Raw genomic sequence first — 26763 nt, forward strand, 5'->3', positions numbered from 1 at the left:
TGGGGTGGTGACAGTAGACAATGCTTTTCTTGCACCACAAAAAGTAGTCATTGGGAATTATATCTGGCAAACGTTTACACCAATCCATTCCTGTACCAGTAAATTTGCAATAATCCAACGCAATGTCTCTATTTCCTAAGTGTTCATCAAGCAACAGAAGCTCCTGTTCGGTGCGATGTGTTCTGGCCCCATCTTGTATGAACTACGAGGTGCATGGTCGATCCTCCAATACTAGTAGTGTGGAGAGAACTCTCTCATGAAAAAAGGGCCAGTAATGCCTCTGCTGCACATCACAGCCGAAACAGTAATTTTAGGAGAATAGACTATAGTGATTTCGCTTCACTTAAATGGGGATTATCGGGATGCCAAAATCGCCAGTTTTGCTTACTCAAACTCCGTTAGGTGGAGCTATGCATTTGTGAAGCATGTCCAGCCAACATCAAATCCTTCATTATCAATCATTATGAGAATCTGGTTCGCAAAGTCAGGCCTCTGTCGTACATCTCATCCACGTATAGCACGGTGGCTCCGGATTTTGCATGGAAACGTGTCAACGCTCTGTCTCAGTATTTTCTGCTTGTTGGAGAGCTTCAGACCAGTCTCTGTTTCAGTTCCCATGACGGATTTCTTTGGATTTTGCTGAAGAATTCCACAAATCGTGGCGATATTTTTCAGGAGCAACTACGGTTTGCATGGGCAGGAGAAACTACGGCATGGAGCCAATATTCCCCACTAAGATCATCAGCCACGCTGCCTGTCCGTTGGCATTTGGCGAGGAGCTAGCAAATAGTTTTCGCATTGGGTCCTTTTGGCTCATCAAACTGTGTCTGAAAACTGCGCCTTGTTGCCATAAGACTGTGTTATAATATGTGGTATTGCTGTACTGGAAAAACACGTTGTTCAATGGGACACACGATTTCAACCTCTTCTTTCCGTACGCTAACCCCCTTTCACGTTTCAGCTGTGAAACTGATGGCTCTCCACAGGGAACTTAATTGCCCCTCCGACGTGTGTGAAAGTTTGCAGCAAGTTCATGCTTTACCTCCCATGATTGTTGAGTGTCAAGCGTGTGCATTCTTGACAGTCTTCTCTTTCCTGGAGCAGTTCGTCTGTGCTAGTTACGTAGCGAGCAGATGTGGCCATTTTGTGGTGACGCTGCGCGGCAGTTTGCGGCCCAGTGTATATACTTTACTGTTGCGGGACCGTCGTGCATTTCCTTAGTAGGTGCGGGCGGTCGTCTTGAAACGATCGTAACGTCAAGGAACTGCTACCATACGGTGAAGCGGTGCAACCGGGGAATCACACATTAGGTACAGAGCCAGCCGAAGGGCGCGGTTCTGCACGGTCTGAAGCGTTTTCAGGTGAGTGTTCGCTATGTATCCCAAACGACGGTATTGTATTCGAGTAGAGGCCAGTGCAGCGCCTTGTGCAGGTTAACACCCAGCCGGGACGGTCGCCTGGAGTCTGGATTCGGAAAAGCATTGAGTTTCCTGAGTCTGGTCCTGGCTTTCTCCTTCACCTACTGGACGCGTGGGCCCCAGGGAAGACGGCGGTCGATGGTGACGCCGAGATAGTGTGCCGTACGACACTAACTTCCACCAACGGGAACAGGCAGCAGACCTGCAAGGATGTTTCGCCTGACAACCAACAGGAAATGCGTTTTAGCACCGCTGAATTGGAGAAGCCACTTAACAACCCAGGCTACAACGGTGACAACGGCGAGCTGCAGCCTTTGGTGTATGACAAGGGCGTTCAAGCTTCTGTCGAAGAGCACCGTAACATCTGTGTATAGTGCGATGCGCATGCGATCGATCTTAGGGCTTCTGAAGTGTAGAGTGAGTACAGGTGTGGCCACAGAACAGAGCTCTGTGGCACTCTTGCACTGATGCGTCAAACGGGGGATAGTCCATTTGCAGCTCTCACTTGGAATGTCCGGCCCTTGAGTTTGTAACTGATGAAACGAAGGTGGTGTTGTGCCGGCTACTGTGGGAGTCAGCACCGACACAAACAAGGAAGGAGAGAAGTTGCAATGGCTTGATTTCTAAACAGAAAAGAAAATTAACTTCTTATGCCTCCTACGTGCAATTACATATATCCACTACTACTACTCACAGAACGTAGGCTACTTGCCGTCTTTATATTATTCAGCACTGATGCTCTCGAAGACTGTGACCGAATTGGGCCTTACCAGTTATGGGTGTCTGGCTAAATCAGCCTTGACAGGGGTTGCTGAACTCTGTCTTCCTGCTCGCTCTTTACGCTGCCTCGTGGCTCAGCGCCTTCTTGATGCTATTTCGCAGCGCTGCGCTGGTCGGTGTGCATTCGATGCTTTAGGACTGCTCAGGTGTGGCGCCGGTGTTCCAAGTTCTAACCGTTTTATCAAGAGGCCACGGTGTCATACACTATCGTAAGCACGCGACACGTCCAGGAACACTGCCCTGAAGTACTGTCGCTGCTGATGAGCGTCAAACGCTTCTTCCACATGACAGAGGAGTTGATGAACTGGCGAATGATTCTTGCGAGAACCAGATTGCTCCTAGGGAAATAAGTCTTCGGCGTTGACGTGGCGCTGCAGCCACCGGAGATAGACTCTCTCGAACACTCTGGGGACCGCAGGTAAAATACTAATTGGCCGTGGAGCAGGTTCCTTCAGCAGCTTCAGTATCGCCACAATATCTGCGTGCTTCCAAGACTGGGAAGTAATTCCTTGAAGATAGTGGCGGGATGAGTAGCAGCCGCTGGCGGTATCTTTTTGAGAAAGGCGTCAGATACATCGTAAGGTGCTGCTGCCTTCCTAGATCTGAGGTCGCGAAGGATAGACGTCACCTCCTAGTCTGACGTGTCTTCGATGGCTCCGTCATCATCTCTTACCGGAAATAGCTTCGAAGCCTGTCAGCAATCGAGATGTCATGTGCAGCATCTACAGGATTTTTCTATTGGAGTGAAAGTGGCTGCAAATACGTCGGCTAATACCTCCGCTTTTGCGTCCGGTTCACGGACAGGCTGATCGTCAACCATCAGAGTAGTAACGCATTGCGTGCGGAGGATAAAACGCTTCGTTGTTGACAAAGCCATGCCGTCGTCAAGACGGAGAGTGGTGACCTTGTTGCTTCAGTCCTGGTTACGGTGGTTTCCGATGGCTATCTTAATATCACGAAGCATCTAGTTCAGGAGACGCATGGTGGCTGCATGTTTCGTTCTCTACAATTCCCTGTACACCCGATTTTTCTCCGTTATAGGCGCTAGGATGTCCAGCAGCAGCTGACGGGAGCGATGCTGTGCAGTGCGCAGTACAGGCGGTTTTGTTGCGTCAGAGACAGCGCGAGGGAAGTGTTGTACCGCTTCGTCCACGACGTCCGCAGGGCGCGGGGAAGTGGCGAGCGAGTTTGCCAGGGTTTCTTTGGAGCGGTCCCAATTAATGTCAGAGAGCGATATGCCGCTCTCGGGTTGCTACAGGGCGTCCAGATCAACGTCGAACACCACAGGGCAGTGATCTGATAATAGAGCATTCCGTGTAGTTGCAGTTATCTGGTGTGGAATATCCCTGAAGATGGCGAAGTTGAAGACGTCCTATTGACGGCAGGCAGGGAACACAGTCGAGTCATATGGTCCCACCATAATCGCCTCATGACATTCAGCGAACGTGTGAAGGCACCGTCCTGCGGCAGTGGTTAACCTGGAGTGCCAGGCGATGTGCTTGCAATTGAAATCTCCAGAAATGACGACCTTAACCCTGATGGACAGCAGGGCATTGATGTCCGCTAGTTCCAGAGGACGGGGCAGTAGTCTAAACAATGCGACAAATGTGGTTTTGCCCACCGAGGTGTGGACGACGAGCCGGCCGCGGTGGCCAAGCGGTTCTAGGCGCTTCAGTCCGGAACGGCGCGACCGCTGCGGTCGCAGGCTCGAATCCTGCCTCGGGCATGGATGTGTGTCATGTCCTTAGATTAATTAGGTTTAAGTAGTTCTAAGTTCTAGGGGACTGATGACCTCAGATGTAAAGTCCCATAGTGCTCACAGCCATTTGAACCATTTTTTGTGGACGACGACGTTGGCTCCCAGAGACGCCATCATTGAGAATTTGACCGAATGATGAGTATTTCAAAAATGGTTCTGAGCACTATGCGACTTAACTTCTGAGGTCATCAGTCCCCTAGAACTTAGAACTACTTAAACCTAACTAACCTACGGACATCACACACATCCATGCCTGAGGCAGGATTCGAACCTGCGACCGTAGCGGTTGCACGGTTCCAGACTGTAGAGCCAAGAACCACTCTGCCACCACGGCCGGCTGATGAGTATTTCCATTTCGGACACAGTACAGTTCCTCTGTCCGCCATTGGCCGCTCAGATGTCACAACCAAGTTACAGATGTTTCTCGCTGTTTAAAAAAAATGTCAAAAGCTTCTTCACGAAGAAACTGAGAGTTCACCAGCTTAACTGTACACGGCGTTGGCGTTCTACGCGACGATCGCCAGTCCTATTACACTTCCCAATATGTGTCTGTGGGTGTTTGGTGTCGGTGGCAGCAGGTGCTGCTATCGGCACTGCAGCGGTGTATTGCTGCAGCGAGACCTCAAATCAACTTCGTCACATGGGACACGAGGGCCACGAGATCCGTAATTAGGCTGATTAAGTTGGCATTTGAAGCTGCAGACGCAGTCGTGGCTCTTGAACGGGGGACAGCAGCTGCTTCGCTGCTCGACTGATGAAGTAGTCTTCTGCCTGTCGGCAGTACATCGACCTTCGCGACTGCTGGATAAGCAACCTGGCCGAGACGATGATGTGGCAGAAGCAGGACAACGTTGTTCCACATGTGACTGTTGCGCAAGAGCGCCATCTTCAGACGCAGATAGAGGGGGGAGAAGTCCTCCTGGAGGCTGCCATAGCGAAGGTGACACCATGTCGCGTCGTTGCTGGTTTCTTCTGACGTAGCCCAGGAATTTGACTGCGCTCACGAGCGGTAGCGCGCTTGAAAACGTTGTAGCCGCGGTAGATGGCCACATTATCGCCGCCATAGACTACCTGCATCTTGGTTAATGGGTGTAAGGACGAGTCCAGGTACGTCCAGCATGGTTATTGGCACATTTCACGCACTTCTTTGGCGTTGAACAGTGTCGTATGATGTGATTGATGCCATGGCAATGGAAACATTACACTGATCCTCTCTTGGACCGGCCGGCCGCGGTGGCCGTGCGGTTCTAGGCGCTTAGTCCGGAACCACGGGACTGCTACGGTCGCTGGTTCGAATCCTGCCTCGGGCATGGATGTGTGTGATCTCCTTAGGTTAGTTAGGTTTAAGTAGTTCTAAGTTCTAGGGGACTGATGACCTCAGATGTTAAGTCCCATAGTGCTCAGAGCCATTTGAACCCCTCTTGGATCGGAGATCTTCAGTCTGCATGGTGACGTCAGCAATACACTTTAGCTGATGCAACTTTCGGTTCTCCACTGTGTCAGAGCAAATGAGCAGGAAGAATGACATATCTTTTCACGGTTCTGGCACCTTCATCTTCACCGGCTGTACGTCCAGGTCGGCGAGTTCTTGATGCAGATTATTTGTTTCCATGTTGAATGGTAGGTCACAGACGACAATCTTTAGGACCTTTGTGGGGAGGAGGCATGTATGTGGAAGGAATGGCGTGCTGCGTGACTCACCAATAATCTTCAGGCGTGCAGAGTGTGACCCTGTACAGGTCATACCCAGCCACCTACACGTTATTTATAGCCATTGGCCAACTATACAGAAGCTGCTGCAGTCCCTTGTATGCTTACCGGATGGGAGGATGACCGGCGAACGAGTAGCGCAGGAGAATGTAGTAATTCTTCCGGCGCGGCAGTGAGCGCGACAACGTGTCTGTGACGTCATATGGCAGTGACGTGGTGAGCTGCATTCTTCTGACAGTTCTACAGGCCGGAACGAAACCGTCGACGTCAGGAGCGTCAGTCAGTTTCACCATCTTGCCTTTCGGCGAGCTTCGAACGGCGCAGTTCGTAACAGGTGCTCTTCTCTTGTTACCTGGACCTTTTCTGCGAGGCTGAGGGGCGGATATACTCTCGTCTTCGAATTCGGGGAGTGGAACACATAGCGTTGTTGTGACAATATCCATAGCCGTGTCCACCTGTCCATCCCCGTAGCGCGAATCGTGATCAGTGGGTGGTCAGGTGAGGCCGCCAACGGCGCATGCGCCAGCGGACGGCGACCTGCCACGCCCTCCGCGTAGCTAATTTGCGCGCGCACATCCTCCTCGTGACTGCTCATCCAAGCGAGCCTGATGCCTCTGAGGGGCGGCGCACTGCTAATTTAGTTCAAGCACCTGTCAGCGGGCTCATGCGCATGTGCAGGGATGAAATCGCGTATAAGTATAACCTTCTCTCGCGTCTGGCTGCTCGGAGTGTGGCTGTTTGCTGTATAACTAGTGAGAAGAAGCAGTCAGACTAACCGGAAAATAATTTCTGGCGCTCCCAAGTTGCCAGACTCGCCCATGCGCAGAGCTGTCTTAGGTAGGACAGGAGTAGATTCCACGATCCCCGTGGTTTGTTTGTTGCGGGTTCTTCAATCTCTTTCGTTACAGTTCCCGTGTTCAACTATCTCATGTTTACGATTCATCGTTAATTGTAAGGTAAGGTAAGCATATTCATATAAAATCACCTTCACTGGTATAACTGCAGTTGACTGAAACATGGAACTTATCAGTGCTATTTACTCCAGACGTTCAACAAATCGGAATCGGATTTTCTGTTGAGTGACGAGTAGTTGGATTTGTTGCATCGTACCAGAAGACAGAAAAACGATAATTATTTCGAGAATATGGTGCCACAGTATAGCGACAATGAATTTATGGAACATTTTCGTGTGCAGTGTCACGTGACAGAGGAGTTAAGTGAAAAATTCAGGAACTCTAGCCATTATAGTATCATCCGGGGGCAAACGGGAAGCTGCTTCCACTACTGCGCATTCTCATCTTTCTGTGGTTTGCTGACCACAAAGTGACAAGTCTTAGAGACGTGGCACACAGATTTAGCATAACAGCTGTTGATCCACTACTACGAGCAGGCATCCAGCTAGAAATGGGACGCGAAGCCTTTAAGTAGAGAAAATACCAAACACGGATTTCTACGTCATCATAATTGCGCATGCGGAATGATGCCTGTTTTTTTAACGCTTGAAAGTATCTCTCTGGCAATTGCTTAAACGATTTTTTCTATGTCGAAACTTCTGTATGAAATTCTTACAGCTTACCGTATTGTTGTACTCGTCTATCGCCCTTATTTTTCGAGATATTTAACTTCGAAAGCACGGACTCCTTCGCTGGACATCCAGTACTCAAACCATAATGAACGACTGCATTTGAATATGACACAAATCTTCATACCGTGCTAAACATGGGATGGCACACTGAGGTGACAGAAGTTAAGGGACAGCTCGTAATGTCGTGTCGGACCTCCTTTTGCCCGACATAGCGCAGCAACTCACCGTGGCATGGACTCAAGTTGTTGGAAGTCGCTGCGGTAATACTGCCATGCTGCCTCTACAGCTGTCCATAATTACGAAAGTTTTTTCGATGCAGGATTTTGTGTACGAACTGACCTCTCGATTGTGTCCGATCAATGTTCGTTGGGTTCATGACGCGCGACCTCGGCAGCCAAATAATTCACTTGAATTGTCCAGAAAGTCCTTCAAACCAATCGTGAACAACTGTGGCCCTCTGACATGGCACATTGTCGTCCATAAAAATTCCGTCGTTATTTGGGAACATGAAGTCCATGAACGGTTGCCAATAGTTTCCAGGTATCCGAACATAACAATTCCCAGCTATTGATCGGTTCAGTTGGACCAGAGGACCCAGTCCATCCCACGCAAATGCAGACCACACAATTATGGAGCCACGACCAGCTTGCACAGTACCTTGTTGACGACTTCGGTCCATGGCTTCGTGGGCCCTGCTCCACACTCGAAAGTTACCATCATCTCTTACCAACTGAAATCGGGACTCATCTGACCCAGGGCCACTGCTTTCCAGTCGTCTAGGGTCAACCGATGGAGTCACGAGCTCAGAAGAGGCACTGCAGGCGATATCGTGCTATTAGCAAAACCACTCGCGTTGGTCGTCTGCTGCCGTAGCCCGTTAACGCCAGATTTTGCCACACTGTCCTAAAGGATACGTTCGTCGTCCGTTGCACATTGATTTCTGCGGTAATACCACGCAATGTAGCTTATCTGTTAGCACTGACAACTTTACGCTAACACCTTGCCCTCGGTCGCTAAGTGACAGCGGTCGACCACTGCGTCGTCCGTGGTGAATTTTTGGCACAGTCTTGACACTGCGGATCTCAGATAATGAATACCCTAACGATTTCCGAAATGGAATGTCCCATGTATCTAGCTCCAACTACCATTCCTGGTTCAAAGTCTTTCAATTCCCGTTTGAGGCCATATTCACGTCGGAAACCTTTCCGCATGGATCATCAAAGTGCAAATGACATCTCCGTCAATGCATTCACCATTCACACCTTGTGTACGAGATGCTACCGCCATCTGTATATATTCATGTAGCTGTCGCATGACTTTGGCACGGCAGTGTAATGTGAAGACGCGCACAAGCTGTTAACTTTGCTTTGTACATATCATAACGTTAAGGATGCACAAACACAAAGGCTGTATGATTATGAAATACCCATTTAATGATTTCTGAGAATTTTTCAAACACAAAAATTTAAAATCGTCAACTTTTTCACATCAGGCTATATATTTTGCCTTGGAAGATGAAGGTTTCTAGTTTTATATTAGAATTTGCTTCTAACAAATGTGATTACAAAACTTTCATAAACTGCTCAATAGAAATTTGTCACTTCCTCCATGATTTGCAGAACTTGTTGTTGTTTTGTATTATCAGTATCAGAAACCTCTTTCTGAATACTATTTTGGACATAGGAAATCGCTACGTTCAGATACCTGTGTCTCAGTTTTTAGTTCAGTTTTTAGAGCACAGTGTATCTCCAATAATAATGGCGACATTGCGACCTAGAAACACTGTTCTATCTGTGAATATGACTCGAACGATCATTTCAAATGTAGATTCTACGAACGTTGTCACTTTAGTCCATTACGGTAAGTTGTTCGTGGAACTGACGTACACCACAGCGACGTCAATCGAACATTGAATCGCTGCTGAAAATTTGCCTCGTAGTGGTCGCCCACTGTCAACGACACCAACTGATCGCTTCCTACAAGTTATGGCTCACAGGTACCATGAGGAGACTGCATCTAAACTACTCGTTGCCTTCCTTGAGGCAATTACGAAGACCGTGTCGACCCGGGCATTTCGCAACCGTTACCACGTGATCAATTTCAAATCTAGTCATCCATTACGAACAACCGTCCGCCTCTCACCACTGACGACTTCAGTACTGCGGTGCTCCAAGAAGGTGGGCGCTGATACCTGGAATGTGGAGTAGATCAATAGTGTCGTGTTTGCTTCTCTGCACGATTTGTCTGACTCATGATGATCACCATATAAGAGAGTAGGGGTGTCCAGGTGCCAATGCACCTCTCAGACACGCAGTTCTCCAGATTCAGTAGGGAAGTGAATCAGTCATAATTTGTGTTGGTATAGTGCACTTTTTTCAGACAGCTGTCGTCGCTGTCGAAGATAATTTTAAGACGTGCAGCATTCGCACAGGATCCTTGAACCTATAGTCCAGTCCTACAGTCGACATTTCGGTGAAGGTTCCGTCCTCCAAGACGATAATGCACGAGGCAGACCACCATCACCTCGTGAACATATTCGTCTTAACTCCGCCCAAACAGGCCATGAAGGCCCCAACGGTACTGACCGGTCGCCGTGTCATCCTCAGCCCTCAGGTGTCACCGGATGCGGATATGGAGGGGCATGTGATCAGCACACCACTCTCCTGGCCGCATGTCAGTTTCCGAGACTGGAGCCGCTACATCTCAATCAAGTAGCTCCTCAGTTTGCCTCACAAGGGCTGAGTGCACCCCGCTTGCCTACAGCTCTCGCCATCCAAGTGCTAGCCCAGCCCGACAGAGCTAAACTTCGGTGATCTAACGGGAACCGATGTTACCGCTGCGGCAAGGCAGTCGGCCGAACATAGTCGTCTAGGATAAAGAAATAAACCGAAATCGGTTGGCCTGCGATATTTGCCGACATGAAACCATTGAGTATGCTTCGGACCAGTTGAAACTTTCAGTGCGTCGCTATGGGCCCCGTCCTTCCACAGTGGGTGTTCTCAAGCAGTACCGCCGTCGAAGAGTGGAACATCCATAAGCTATAACGTATTGACCACATTGTAGACAGCATACCGAGGAAGATCGAAGCATGTTAAACGGCGCAGGCCGGAGTGGCCGAGCGGTTCTAGGCGCTACAGTCTGGAACCGTGTGACCGCTACGCTCGCAGGTTCGAATCCTGCCTCGGGCATGGATGTGTGTGATGTCGTTAGGTTAGTTAGGTTTAAGTAGTTCTAAGTTCTGGGGGACTGATGACCTCAGATGTTAAGTCCCATAGTGCTCAGAGCCATTTGAACCATTTGTTAAATGGCACAGGATAGAACAGCATGGCCGCGCGGAGTCGCCGCGCGGTTAGAGGCGCCATGTCGCTGACTGCGCGGCCCCTCCCGCCGGAGGTTCGAGTCCTCCCTCGGGCATGGGTGTATGTATGTTTTCTTACCATACGTTTGTTTAAGTTAGTTTAAGTAGCGTGTAAGTCTAGGGACTGATGACCTCTGAAGTTTGGTCTCTTGAGAACTCACACACATTTGAACATTTGAGAGCAACATCGTACTAAATATTATCCCGCAGCAGATTTTTATTTTGCAGATGTGTAAAGACGTGCTCTTTCAAGCAGACTGGGTTTGGTTATTGTTTTGCTTTTATTTAACAGTAAAGTTTCTTTCAACTTCATAAGGCTTGTTACAGGGTGTTTCAAAAATGACCGGTATATTTGAAACGGCAATAAAAACTAAACGAGCAGCGATAGAAATACACCGTTTGTTGCAATATGCTTGGGACAACAGTACATTTTCAGGCAGACAAACTTTCGAAATTACAGTAGTTACAATTTTCAACAACAGATGGCGCTGCGGTCTGGGAAACTCTATAGTACGATATTTTCCACATATCCACCATGCGTAGCAATAATATGGCGTAGTCTCTGAATGAAATTACCCGAAACCTTTGACAACGTGTCTGGCGGAATGGCTTCACATGCAGATGAGATGTACTGCTTCAGCTGTTCAATTGTTTCTGGATTCTGGCGGTACACCTGGTCATTCAAGTGTCCCCACAGAAAGAAGTCACAGGGGTTCATGTCTGGCGAATAGGGAGCCAATCCACGCCGCCTCCTGTATGTTTCGGATAGCTCAAAGTAATCACACGATCATCGAAATATTCATTCAGGAAATTAAAGACGTCGGCCGTGCGATGTGGCCGGGCACCATCTTGCATAAACCACGAGGTGTTCGCAGTGTCGTCTAAGGCAGTTTGTACCGCCACAAATTCACGAAGAATGTCCAGATAGCGTGATGCAGTAATCGTTTCGGATCTGAAAAATGGGCCAATGATTCCTTTGGAAGAAATGGCGGCCCAGACCAGTACTTTTTGAGGATGCAGGGACGATGGGACTGCAACATGGGGCTTTTCGGTTCCCCATATGCGCCAGTTCTGTTTATTGACGAAGCCGTCCAGGTAAAAATAAGCTTCGTCAGTAAACCAAATGCTGCCCACATGCATATCGCCGTCATCAATCCTGTGCACTACATCGTTAGCGAATGTCTCTCGTGCAGCAATGGTAGCGGCGCTGAGGGGTTGCCGCGTTTGAATTTTGTATGGATAGAGGTGTAAACTCTGGCGCATGAGACGATACGTGGACGTTGGCGTCATTTGGACCGCAGTTGCAACACGGCGAACGGAAACCCGAGGCCGCTGTTGGATCACCTGCTGCACTAGCTGCGCGTTGCCCTCTGTGGTTGCCGTACGCGGTCGCCCTACCTTTCCAGCACGTTCATCCGTCACGTTCCCAGTCCGTTGAAATTTTTCAAATAGATCCTTTATTGTATCGCTTTTCGGTCCTTTGGTTACATTAAACCTCCGTTGAAAACTTCGTCTTGTTGCAACAACACTGTGTTCTAGGCGGTGGAATTCCAACACCAGAAAAATCCTCTGTTCTAAGGAATAAACCATGTTGTCTACAGCACACTTGCACGTTGTGAACAGCACACGCTTACAGCAGAAAGACGACGTACAGAATGGCGCACCCACAGACTGCGTTGTCTTCTATATCTTTCACATCACTTGCAGCGCCATCTGTTGTTGAAAATTGTAACTACTGTAATTTCGAAAGTTTGTCCGCCTGAAAATGTACTGTTGTCCCAAGCATATTGCAACAAACGGTGTAATTCTATCGTTGCTCGTTTAGTTTTTATTGCCGTTTCAAATATACCGGTCATTTTTGAAACACCCTGTATTTCATTCATTGTTCCCCTTGAATGTAAACCCACGCACGTTTTCAGACACGAAGGAGGTGCAAACTTTTTAGAGCAGTTTATTATTGAAAGAAATGAATGAAACTTAAGCGTGCTAGAATGCCTTCATGTAGTTTATAAATTGGAGTGTAAAATTCGTGTAGCACGAAGTTAAACAGTGATTCAAATTACGAATGTACGGAATTAGCATAATTATTTAAAGTAAATAAACCAGTAACTATGATGTTCTTTATAAAAAAGTGGGAAACAATTCGGTCTACTCGGCATAAAGGTAGGAACTGACGTAACAATACAGAAAATTAATGAAAGCGGTAGACACGTGTTACCTGAGAAAAACCTTATACTTAGTACGTAGAGAGGGGAACGTTTCAGGAAAGCACACATGCGAAAGGTAAATTGGAGAAGAACGTGAAAAATAAATTTGTGTAGCAAAAGAATTGGCACAGAGTGAAAGACACGCCGTCTCATGAACGAAGCTTAGAAGTATTAAACGAAAATACAGATAACATGTCCCGACAGATTAAAACTGTGCGGCGCACCAAGAGTGGAAGCCAGATCTTAGCCTTTCGCGAGCAGAATTCGCTTTCGGACTGAAAGACTATCTGCCACCGCATTTTCACCTCTTTCCAAATTCCGGAGTGTCTCTCATACATATATTGCACGGAGTACGGTTTAGATAGAACCCAAGAGTTGATCCTCGATAATTTATTCGGGAAAAAAGTGATAACAGCGAAAGACGAAGATCTGGTTTCAGCTACTGTTCCTGCGTGCAGTTTTAATCTGCTAAGAAGCTTTGTAAAAGCGAACACTCCACTGCAGAGTGAAAGATTAATTTTGGAATACACGTGTTCGTATGGAAACAGGAAGAAAATAACTGCACGAAGGTGAATAGTAAACGGAAAACGAGCAATCATTGTGGAAAGGTATTAAAAGCATGCATATGTGGTAGCGTGGAGCGACTCACTTGCGAGAAGGCGCTGTCGGCTGTCGGCCGTGGAGCACCAGGCGCTGGCTGCGGCGCCGCGCGGTGAGCCCCTCTCTGCACATACACACACACATCACCTCAATCAAGCAATCTCCGACATCAGAAGGAATCTAATACACATCTGAAAACTAAATACATCTCCGAAGGTAGTTCTCTTGGATAACTTTTCACTTTTTCTTCTGCTACGAAGTCTTTCTCAAACGATTGCCAGGATACTATCCTGTAAAACAACTGGTTTATTCGCTTGCTATACTCTCATATCGCAGTTTGGCAATTAGCTAGTTACCTTTTCATTACTGGTAAAGTGTTTGAGAGGAGCTAAAACAAAACTCTCTGGAAATTAAATAATGGATTTTTGTCCGAATTTTCCTAGCCAAGCGTATAGTCGGAAATGGACAAGTAAGGTATCAAATTGACAGGATGAGGTCAAATTTTTAAAAAAATGGTGCTAAAAGAACTTAGTGATCAGAGGGAAAATTGAAATATTTCAGGAATAGCTGTTGTAAATAAAGTGTCAAAAAGCTCATTTCTTCAAGGCCTATCTATTCTGCAAGTTGGTGTGATATTAACTTGCCAGTAAATAATTCTGAAATGAATAAATTGAAAAAAAAGGTCAAATGTTTTGTGAAATTATTTGTCTAAAAGTAAGAACTAAAATAGATTAGAGAAACATTAGTATCGCCTTTGAATGATGCTCGAAATCATGTACAGAAACTGAAGTGCTGATTGAGAATTTTAAGTTCATTGTTTAACTTATATTACTGGAGGATATTTGTCTGGTGGCTTATCTAGACAGTGTAGCGTCTGGTACACCGTCACCAAGGTAGCCCCTGCGTGCCGGCAACACATCTAACACCACACAGGACCGAGGTTGTCTATGCCCAAGGCGTAAGCAATGGTAAACATCGGCTGTTTTGGGAACAGACATTCTGCGTACCACTTCCTGCAGAGGGAGTTCGAGATGGCCTGCAGGAAGTATTACTACACCAACATCTGATTGCCTGCCCAATACTATTTAAAGGCTAGAACCAGCACCGGAAGTCTTTTCGTCTCCTCCATCCCTTTTCTTCCCCCTCTTCTGTCCAGGTCTGCCCCCCCCCCCCCCCCCCCATCTGCCCTAGCCTGTGGTGTGTCATTTTCGTGCCGACTTTTTAGTGCAGAGTTTCCAGTGATTGTTAAGTGTTGTGCGTCTTCTCCGAAGTGTTGCGAACGGACATCATACTGTCGCAGGGTGTGATTTTTATATCTCTTGCGAACAGAATCCAGACTGTTGCCGTGTTTTTTAATTGTCTGTCTACTATTTTCCCTGTCTGCTTCCTGTGTATTTTATTATCATCGCCCACCATTTGTTTTATGTTTTAACTTTCCACAATTTTCGGCCGTTTTACAATTTAAGTCACCGTTTTATCAACTGCTCTAATTGTTTCTTATCTTCTTATGTTTTAAAAATTCTGTAGGCTGAAGAGCGGCGTACTAAGCTGCTGCCAGTCCACCCCCTTCGGGGGCAATCGAAATCCAATAAAGAAAAAAAAAAAAACCACCGGACGTCAGTTCACGCCGAATACCGTCCTCAAGGACGTCTCCACGGAAGACTACATCTTCGCCATCGGAACAGGACTTGGAATTAAGTGTATGTGTGTTATCACGGACGCTTGTGGGTAACTTAGAAGTTATCTTTTGTTGCCTCTAGTAGGAAATTCTTACTGGCTTTGTGAGTGTGTCTTTTCCTTGTTAGCCGGCCGCGGTGGCCGTGCGGTTCTGGCGCTGCAGTCCGGAACCGCGGGACTGCTACGGTCGTAGGTTCGAATCCTGCCTCGGGCATGGGTGTGTGTGATGTCCTTAGGTTAGGTAGGTTTAAGTAGTTCTAAGTTCTAGGGGCCTTATGACCTAAGATGTTGAGTCCCATAGTGCTCAGAGCCATTTGAACCATCTTTTCGTTGTTATTCAGTCATATCCATGTAGACTCACGTAAATAAAAGCTGTGTTGCAGAAACTTTCAAATTGTCAATTACAACAGTGTCATTTGCTGTAAATGATTTCAAGCATTATTCAAAGGTGCGTCAAATGTTTCTCTAATCTAGTTAATTTCTTACTTTTAGGCAAATTATTTTATAAAACATTTGCATTACTTTCCAAGTTTTATTAATCGTAGTTATTAAAATTTTACTAAATTATGTGGCTTTAGTATTTTTATCATAATTTGATTTCAAAATATTTAATCTTTTCATGTTTTCATAATAATTTCTGAAAATTAATGGAAAAATTCCCAGCCAAAATCCAAACGATTACGTTAGCTTAAAAATAAATCACGCATGATCTAATACTGTTCTCTTAACACACCTTTAAATGCAATGTTCTCTTTTAATATAGCAAATGGGAAATACCAAAATTCCTGTTGAAGTGGCAGCTAGAAGAAACGGAAACGAATACATATCCGATAAATGAGAACAAGCAACAACTGGTCTCGAGTGCTGCCAATACGAGCTGATCCACAGCGTTAAACGGGAACCGTTGTTCTCTCCTGTGGTACTCGAATACGCAACGAAATTTGGAACTACTGAGTTCTCCGTTCTCTCAATGCCAAAATTTCACTCGTCAGTTCGAGTCATCAATTCGGGACTGTAACTCGATTTTTCAAACTCTTATACCTGTTCCCACACAACACTCATAAAGGGTATTACGCCAAAATAACATTGTTGCAGTATTTCTAAGAGGAATACGCTCCGTGAATTGTGTCATAACGTGAAGGCTATTGCACCGTAATTATTTTTTTTATTATTCTAGACTTTGCTTCTGGTCGACATTGCTATAAAATCAAAATATTCTGCGTGATTTCCTCTCTGGTTTCTCCGGGTGCTGCTAAAACATTGCGATGGACTTGAGATTGAAAATTTGAAGAGCAGTCCGAATATGAAATTGTTATTGGGATCACTGACAGTCGCTCGCTGAAAGTCAGCGAGCACTGGTGACAACTTAGAAACGCTGTATTGCTCACCAAGGTAACGTTGAAAGTGAAGGTGCTTCATCGCTACTTGCCACCCACGTGCAATGAAGTGTTATATGTGAGTATCCTTACTGTAGGAGACTCTGAATGTGGATTGTACGGCCCGATTCTGTTGGTGATCATAATGAGAGTCGAGGGAGAGGGCGAAACTCATCCTAGCACATAGCATGCTTCACTCCCAAAACACCAATAGGGACGCCGATCGTAGTGTCTTCACCTGAAGAACGGATCACTGTCATTAGTGCCACATGGTCTCCCTCATACGATAATGAAGAGAGAATTTGAATTTAACAGAAGACTTTGCAACAGAGTCGGATAACGTGGAGCACTACGCGACCGCTCCTCTTCCCTTCATTGGGAAAATATTGTCAATGAAAATTTCTTCCAACATCATGATATCACCCACAGACCCCCGAGACAGCTTTAAAAATTGCTTTTGTTAGCAACATAGGATATGGAAGAGGCTGCTTATCGACCTGGAGAACTGCACTAAAGCTCGGTGAGTAGCTTACTACGTAGACGAAAACTCAAATGGTTCAAATGGCTCTGAGCACTATGGGACTTAACGTCTGAGGTCATCAGTCCCCTAGACTAAGAACTACTTAAACCTAACTAACCTAAGGACATCACATACATCCATGCCCCAGGCAGAATTCGAACCTGCGTCCGTTGCAGCAGCGCGGTTCCGGACTGAAGCCCAGTAGAACCGCTCGGCCACAGCGGCCGGTGACGAAAGCTCGGGCAACTAATTTTAACGAACAGTTTACTGTAGACATATGTTTAAGCTCTAGCTCTTTTTTGACTATATTTTTTTCTTATCCTATTTTGGTTGATCTATCGTATTTCTTGCTTTGTAACAAGTCACTGTAAACAGTGCTTATGGTCAGCGACACATAGCGGTCAAGCCCCCTCAGCTGCCTGTTCTGCATCTGTAAGCAAGGTCTGTTGACGGGTACCCTGCACCACGGGTCATGAGTGTTTATTACAATTTTAAGGTGTTTTTATACAATGCGACGATGCTGATCATGGCTATACAGTTTATTTGCCTCTTTTATTAACTTCTATGGGACAATTATGTTGTTTAATATACGCTTCTCATATAATATGAATCAACGTTACAACCTGTAATGTTGTTAACTTACAATGATGATCTTACTCAGGGGAATGAACATTCTTTTGTAGTTCATCACGAAGATGATTATAACGGTCGAAACCGATCACTGAATAAAACAAATTGTTGCGATCATAGACTTTTTTGGTTTCTTCATATTGTCAAATACTGAATCGCCGTTATCTTCAGGGGACCATGTTACCCCTCATGGTCGCGCAACTCTCTTATCAAGATACGATAGGCGCCCACGTCTCGTGTGAAAGAGAAGAAAGGTTAAATTTTAACTTCCCGTCGACAATTTGATCTTTACATAAGGACCATAAGCTCGACTTCCAAGAGCATGCGGAAGGAAATCGGCCATGTTGTTTTCAAAGGCACTAAACTGGCATTCGTCTAAAACAATTTTGAAAAATCAAAGAGAATCTAAATCTGGATGGCCGGAGAGAAATATAACTCATCTCCTCCCTATTGCTTGAACCAGTTTATACCCCAGTCGGTAGCGCCAAACCGATGTCACGATTGCTGATAACTTCCCAGAAAGCCAGCCGCTGTGGCCGTGCGGTTCTAGGCGCTTCAGTCCGGAACCGCACTGCCGCTACGGTCGCAGGTTCGAATCTGCCTCGGGCATGGATATGTGTGATGTCCTTATGTTAGGTTTAAGTAGTTCTAAGTCTAGGGGACTGATGACCTCAGATGTTAAGTCCCATAGTGTTCAGAGCCATTTGAACCATTTTTGAACTTCTCAGAATATATAAGGGGTGAACAAAAAGTTTCCGTTCTAAGCCCGAACAGTCCAGAATCAGTATGCCGGTCAGGCAAAATCATCGTGAACATTGAGCCAATCGTCCCACCGACGCACCCGTTTGGTAAAACTGTCTTGATGCCTGAAGAAATCCGTAACTGCCTGCTGCCTGCTGACAGGATTCGTCGACACTTTAGGACATTTTTTAAGGGGCAGAGGGCGTGATAATCGCATAGAGAGAGATCAAGATTATATGGCGGATGCTCGAGTGTCTCCCAACTGAGGCATAACTTGTACGTTACGACATTTGTGATATGGGGACGTACGTTGTCATGAAGCTGCAGCACCCCTTCTCGCACCATTTCACAACGTTGGTTTTCGACAGACATGCTGCCGCATACACATTCTTCATTCTCCGGCGGACATCTACCGGTGTTTGTGCTTCGGCAGCGAAGAAAATAATAGCAGCCCTTTGGTCTTATGTCGAGGCATTTGGCAATAACGTCACCACAGTTCACGTTCCAATATTTATGGCACGCACGTCGGAAAGCACGAATGCCACACTAATCCCTTGCCTATATGTCGGTGCTTATACACAAGGATCGGAGTCGAGTCAAGATGCACATGTAGCAACGCCCTCAAACGAAAACTTTTTGATCGCCCTTCTTCACTAATGATATCCTGAAAGGTGGAGCTCTAGAACATTATTTTAGTGCAATTATGATAGAGGTGCTCGTATTGCCCGATGACAACCCGTACCACGACGCCAGGTACTGGCGCTGTACAACAATAACGAATGCAATCGTAGATATCCTTAGAAAGGCACTACTACCATTGTTGAGGAACAGAGCATCAGAAAATCGAACCAAGATCAACGGATTTACTAATTGTGCGTAAACGCTATAGTAGTTGGAATACATGATTAAATTTGTCGGAGCGAAAACTAATACACAAAGGTGCCCCTCCTGGCAGCAACAATGGCTATAACCCAGTTGGGCATCGAGCCGAACTGAAATGGAGGACAAACGTCATTGGATACCTCATAATACCGCGTCGGACTACTTCTTGCCTGGCGTAGTGCAGGAACTGGACGTGGCATGGACTCAACATGTCGTTGGAAGCTCCTGCAGAAATACTGAACAGTGCTGCCTCTACAGCCGGCCATAACTGCGAAAGTGTTGCCGGTGCAAGATTTTCTGCAATAACTGACCTCTCGATTATGTAGCGTAAATGTTCGACGCGATTCATGTTGGGCGATCTGAGAGGCCAAATCATTCACTCGACTTGTCCAGAATGTTCTTCAAACCAACTGCGAACAACTGTCGCCCACTGATGTGGCGCATTGTCACCCATAACAATTCCATCGTTGTTTGGGAACACTAAGTCCATGAGTGGCTGCAAATTGTCTCCAAGTAGCCGAACATAATCACGACCAGCCAATGATCGGTTCAGTCGGACCAGATGACTCAGTCCAGTCTATGTAAGCACAACCCACATCATTACGGAGTTCGCCCAGCGCCTTGTTGACAACTTGGGTCCTTGGCTTCGTGGGACCTGCGTCACACTCGGACCCAACCATCAGCTCTTACCAAATGTAATCGAGAATTATCTGACCAAGCCACGGTTTGCCGGTCGTCTAGGGTCTAATCGATATGGTCCAGGAGAGGCACTGCACGCGATGTCGTGCTGTTAGCAAAGGCACTCATGTCGGTCGCCTGCTGCCATACCCCATTAACGGCAAATTTCGCCGCACTGTCTTAACAGATACCTTCTTCGTACGTCCCACATTGATCTCTGCTGTTATTTCAAGCAGTATTGCTTGTTTGTTAGCACTGACAAATCTAAGCAAATGCCGATGCTCTAGGTGGTTAACTGAAGGCCGTTGGCCATTGCGTTGTTCGTGGTGAGAGGTAACGCCTGAAATTTGGTGTTTTCAGCACACTCTTGGAACTGCGGATCTAGGAATATTGAATTTCCTAACGCTTTCAGAAATGGAATGTGGCGTGCGTCTAGCTCCAACTACCATTCCGCGATCAAAGTCTCTCTTAATGCCGGCCGTGTGGCCGAGCGGTTCTAGGCGTTTCAGTCCGGAAACGCGCTGCTGCTACGGTCGCAGGTTCGAATCCTGCCTCGGGCATGGATGTATGTGATGTCCTTACTTCAGATAGGTTTGAGTAGTTCTAAGTCTAGGGGACTGATGACCTCAGTTAGGTTTGAGTAGTTCTAAGTCTAGGGGACTGATGACCTCAGATGTTAAGACCCATAGTGCTTAGAGCCATTTGAACCATTTTCAAAGTCTCTTAATTCCTGTAGTGCAGCCATAATCGCGTGGGAAACCTGTTCACATGAACCACCTGAGTAGAAATGACAGTTCCGTCATTGCACTGCCCTATTATACCTTGTGTACGCGATACTACCGTCATTTTTATATGTGCATATCGCTATCCCATGACTTATTTTAAAAAAATGGTTCAAATGGCTCTGAGCACTATGGGACTTAACATCTGAGGTCATCAGTCCCCTAGAACTAAGAACTACTTAAACCTAACTAACTTAAGGACATCACACACATCCATGCCCGAGGTAGGATTCGAACCTGCGACCGCAGCGGTCGCGCGGTTCCAGACTGAAGCGCCTAGAACCACTCGACCACTCCGGCCGGCCATGACTTATGTTACCTCAGTGTGTAGTTCTCTAGGCAGTGCAAGACTGTACAGCCGCGTGACATATCCTGAGTCAGGAAACGCACTTGTTTGCAGCAACTGTGACGTCTGGAACAGCACTGACTGACCTATCAGTTAACATTAATATAGGATGTGTACGCCGTTCGCCCTTACGACAACTTGAACTTTGTGGAGCACACTTCCACTGAGATGTCTAAATGTCAGGGGAGGAATGGCAGCAAAGTCTTCCGCAACAGCCGAAGGAAAGAAGGAAGATTATGGTTTAACGCCAGTCGACATGGAGGTCACTAGCGACGGAGTACAAGCTCGGATTGTTTTAAGTGTGGGGAAGGAAATCGGCCGTGCTGTTTCAAAGGAAATATCCCGGCATTTGCCTGGAGCGATTTAGAGAAATCGTGGAAAAACTAGATCTGGATGGTTGGACGCGGATATGAACCATCATCCTCTCGAATAAGAGTCTAGCGTGCTAAACTCTGCGCCACCTTTCTCGGTTTTAAAAGCAGAAACCAGAGAAGGTTTATACGTTGGACGCTTGCGTCTGAAGTGAAGTCAACATTTAACTCGTCCCAGAGGTGCTACACTGAATTCAGATCGCGATTCCAGGCAGCCCAGTCCATTTCAGAAATGTTATTGTTCACATACTGTTGTCTCACAGAAGCTGCTTTATAGCCGGGTGCATTTCATGCTGATACGAGAAGCCATTGCTTCTAAACGGTTCCTCTCCTGTAGGCAGTACACAACGCTGTAAAATGTGCTCGCATCTTTCATATTTAGCGTTTTCTTAATCTCAATAAGGAGACCATCTCTAATCACGATAAACGCAAATACATCTTAAACCTACCTGGTTCTTATTCCTCTGTTGGAACTACACATGAAGCGAAGCAGAATTCTCTAGGAACTCGCCAATGCCAAACCTTCCATCGGAATCGTTACAGGGTATAGCGTGATTAATCAGTTCAGAGCACCCGTTTCTAGTTATTCACTGACCAGCGCTATCGCTCTTTACACCAGCTGAAAAGTCGCGCAACACTGACCACAGAAATGTTAACTCCTTCGCACAATGGTAGCTGGACTGCTGGCAGTAGTTTGAAAGGCCTGGCTGAATCCTTCCGCTAATTACATGTTATTTTTTACAACAACCCTCCGCAATACTCGACGGTCTCTGTCAGTACGTGACGTCTGCCTAGTCTTGGCATAGATGTGGTTGATCGTTCGCATTTCCAATAGAAAATCACATCACCAGCTATCGACTTGTGCCGCTTTAATAGTGCTGAAATGTCGATATTGTATCTCCACCTCCTTTTATACCGGTGCGTCCGTCTCTCGTGACATCTAGTGGTCGTTTCCGCATTGCACGGTGGTGTCAGGATGAGTTTGATCAAATAATATGTATGTGAAAAAGAGAAGCTGGGCGTCTAACCGTAACTGATCCACAACTGTGACTTTTTTTTAATCAACTGTTTGATGAAACAGCACTTTACTCGACGAGTCGGAATAATGTACGTTTTCTTGCTGAAAAATAACTACACTCATGCTCATAAATTAAGGACAATTGCAGAATGTGGTGCCACACAACGTGGTACTACACAAAACTTGTGATAATAGCATAGGTACATAGGGAACACACACGACACAGATCTGTAAGTCCACGGTATTGGTGATAAGTTGAGAAAACCATCCCGAAACAGATGTGCTACAAAACGCTACTGTTTCCTGCGCATGTACCCCGATATCAATATGGGATATGATCACCATGCGCACGTACACGGGCCGCACAACAGATTGGCACACCTTGGATCAGCTGGTCGAGCAGCTGCTGGGTTCAAATGGTTCAAATGGCTCTGAGCACTATGGGACTTAACATCTGTGGTCATCAGTCCCCTAGAACTTAGAACTACTTAAACCTAACTAACCTAAGGACATCACACACATCCATGCCCGAGGCAGGATTCGAACCTGCGACCGTAGCAGTCCCGCGGTTCCGGACTGAGCGCCTGAACCGCTAGACCACCGCGGCCGGCACAGCTGCTGGGGTGTAGCCTCCCATTCTTGCACCAGTGCCTGTCGGAACTCCTGAAGTGTCCTAGGGGTTTGAAGACGTGCAGCGATACGTCGACAGAGAGCACCCCAGACGTGCTCCATCGGGTTTTAGGTCTGGAGAACTGGCAGGCCACTCCATTTGTCTGATATCTTCTGTTTCAGGGTACTCCTCCACGATGGCAGCTCGGCGGAGCCGTGCGTTATCATCCATCAGGAGGAATGTGGGACACACTGCGCCCCTGAAAAGGCGGACATACTGGTGCAAACTGACGCCCCGATACACCTAGCCTGTTAAAATTCCTCTGTCAAAGATATGCAGCGATGTACGTGCACCAATCATAATCTCACTCCACTCCATCAAACCACGACCTCCATACAGGTCCCTTTCAAGGACGTTAAGGGGTTGGTATCTGGTTCCTGGTAGACGCCAGATGAAAACCCGGCAAGAATCACTGTTCAGACTATACCTGGACTCGTCTGTGAACAAAACCCGGGACCACTGTTCCAATGACCATGTACTGTGTTCTTGACACCAGGCTTTACGGGCTCTCCTGTGGCCAAGGGTCAGTGGAATGCACCTTGCAGGTCTCCGGGCAAATAAACCATGTCTGTTCAGTCGTCTATAGACTGTGTGTCTGGAGACAACTGTTGCAGTGACTGCGGTAAGGTCCCGAGCAAGGCTACCTGCAGTACTCCGTGGCCGTCTGCGGGCACTGATGATGAGATATCAGTCTTCTTGTGGTGTTGTACACTGTGGACGTCCTGTACCGTAGCGCCAGGATATTTTTCCTGTCTGCTGGAATCGTTGCCATAATCTTGAGATTACAGTTTGTGGCACACAGATGGCCCATGCTGCGACTTGCTGTGTTTGACCAGCCTCCAGTCTCCCTAGTATTCTACCCCTCATAACGTCATCAATATGTGTTCTTTGAGCCATTTTCAACACACAGTCACCATTAGCACGTCTGAAAACGTCTGCATACTTACTCGCTGCACTGTACTCTGACATGCAACAACACACCTCTGCGTGTGTGGACTGCTGCCAGCGCCAGCGTGCGACTACCGCAGGTCAAAGCCACCGCATGGTCATACCCCGAGGTGATTTAAACTCGCAAGCGACCCACCAGAGCGTTGTTTCACCATGTATCAGCATTATCCTTAATTCATGAGCATGAGTGTATTTTGTGCCTTCGTTTGTAGATTTGGACCTTCTATTGCGTCATATACACTGAGGTGACAAAATTCATGGGATAGCTATTTACACATGTACAGATGGCAGTAGTACAACGTACACAAGGTATAAAAGAGCTGTGCATTGGCGGAGCTGTAACTTGTACTCTGCTGAGTCGTGTGCAAAGGTTTCCGGCGTGATTATGGCCGCATCACGAGAATTAACAGACTTTAAATGTGGAATGGTAATTGGAGCTGGACGCATGGGACCTTCCATTTCGGAAATCTTTAGGGAATTCGATATTCAGAGGCCCATAGTGTCAAGAGTGTGCCGGTAATACCAGATTTCAGGTATTTACTCTTACCACAAAGAACCATTCTCCAACGGCTTTCACTTAACGACAGAAAGCAGTGGCGTTTGTGTAGAGTTGTCATTGCTGACGGACTTACAACACTGCTCGAAATAATAGCAGAAATAAATGTGGGACGTACGATGCAGTTCCTTCTCTAAATCCTCGCATAAACGAAAAAATGGCTGACATCGAAATAAGTGTCCAAGGAATAGAAGAGCAACTGGAATCACTCAACAGAGGAAAGTCCACTGGACCTGACGGGATACCATTTCGATTCTACACAGAGTACGCGAAAGAACTTGCCCCCCTTCTAACAGCCGGGTACCGCAAGTCTCTAGAGGAACGGAAGGTTCCAAATGATTGGAAAAGAGCACAGGTAGTCCCAGTCTTCAAGAAGGGTCGTTGAGCAGATGCGCAAAACTATAGACCTATATCTCTGACGTCGGTCTGTTGTAGAATTTTAGAACATGTTTTTTGCTCGAGTATCATGTCGTTTTTGGGAACCCAGAATCTACTATGTAGGAATCAACATGGATTCCGGAAACAGCGATCGTGTGAGACCCAACTCGCTTTATTTGTTCATGTGACCCAGAAAATATTAGATACAGGCTCCCAAGTAGATGCTATTTTTCTTGACTTCCGGAAGGCGTTCGATTCAGTTCCGCACTGTCGCCTGATAAACAAAGTAAGAGCCTATGGAATATCAGACCAGCTGTGTGGCTGGATTGAAGAGTTTTTAGCAAACAGAACACAGCATGTTGTTATCAATGGAGAGACGTCTACAGACGTTAAAGTAACCTCTGGCGTGCCACAGGGGAGTGTTATGGGACCATTGCTTTTCACAATATGTATAAATGCGGCGGCGTCAGGGATTTTCTCTGCCTCGTGATGACTGGGTGTTGTGTGATGTTCTTAGGTTAGTTAGGTTTAAGTAGTTCTAAGTTCTAGGGGACTGATGACCATAGCTGTTAAGTCCCATAGTGCTCAGAGCCATTTCAAACAATATGTATAAATGACCTAGGAGATAGTGTCGGAAGTTCCATGCGGCTTTTCGCGGATGATGCTGTAGTATACAGAGAAGTTGCAGCATTAGAAAATTGTAGCGAAATGCAGGAAGATCTGCAGCGGATAGGCACTTGGTGCAGGGAGTGGCAACTGACCCTTAACATAGACAAATGTAATGTATTGCGAATACATAGGAAGAAGGATCCTTTACTGTATGATTATATGCTAGCGGAACAAACACTGGTAGCAGTTACTTCTGTAAAATATCTGGGAGTATGCGTGCGGAACGATTTGAAGTGGAATGATCATATAAAATTAATTGTTGGTAAGGCGGGTACCAGGTTGAGATTCATTGGGAGAGTCCTTAGAAAATGTAGTCCATCAACAAAGGAGGTGGCTTACAAAACACTCGTTCGACATATACTTGAGTATTGCTCATCAGTGTGGGATCCGTACCAGATCGGGTTGACGGAGGAGATAGAGAAGATCCAAAGAAGAGCGGCGCGTTTCGTCACAGGGTTATTTGGTAACCGTGATAGCGTTACGGAGATGTTTAACAAACTCAAGTGGCAGACTAAGCAAGAGAGGCGCTCTGCATCGCGGTGTAGCTTGCTGTCCATGTTTCGAGAGGGTGCGTTTCTGGATGAGGTATGGAATATATTGCTTCCCCCTACTTATACCTCCCGAGGAGATCACGAATGTAAAATTAGAGAGATTAGAGCGCGCACGGAGGCTTTCAGACAGTCGTTCTTCCCGCGAGCCATACGCGACTGGAACAGGAAAGGGAGGTAATGACAGTAGCACGTAAAGTGCCCTCCGCCACACACCGTTGGGTGGCTTGCGGAGTATAAATGTAGATGTAGATGTAGATGTAGAACGTATTCGTTACGACAGTGCGGCGAAATTTGGCGTTAATGGGCTATGGCAGCAGGCGACCGACGCGATTGCCTTTGCTGACAGCACGACATAGCCTCTCCTGGGCTCGTGACCATATCAGTTGGACTCTAGACGACTGGAAAACTGTAGCGTAAACAGATGAGTCCCGATTTCAGTTGGTAAGAGCTGATCGTAGTGCTCGAGTCTGACACAGACCCCGCGAAACCATGTACCCAAGTTGTCAATAAGCCACTGCACAAGTTGCTGGTGATACCATAACAGTGTGGGATG

The 26763-nt window shown here is 46.7% G+C and overlaps 1 protein-coding gene across 7 annotated transcripts in view; it reads right to left on the bottom strand.

Moving 5' to 3' along the window:
• Positions 1-26763, bottom strand: part of LOC126470165 (cAMP-regulated phosphoprotein 21) — a 1039480-nt gene that overhangs the window by 523060 nt on the left and 489657 nt on the right. For all 7 annotated transcript variants that reach the window (XM_050097798.1, XM_050097794.1, XM_050097797.1 and 4 more), the window contains one exon: positions 13467-13541. The gene's annotated coding sequence lies outside the window, so the exon portion shown is untranslated. The remainder of the gene's footprint in view (positions 1-13466; positions 13542-26763) is intronic.

This window comes from Schistocerca serialis, chromosome 3 (assembly GCF_023864345.2).
Source record: "Schistocerca serialis cubense isolate TAMUIC-IGC-003099 chromosome 3, iqSchSeri2.2, whole genome shotgun sequence".
NCBI lineage: Eukaryota > Metazoa > Arthropoda > Insecta > Orthoptera > Acrididae > Schistocerca > Schistocerca serialis.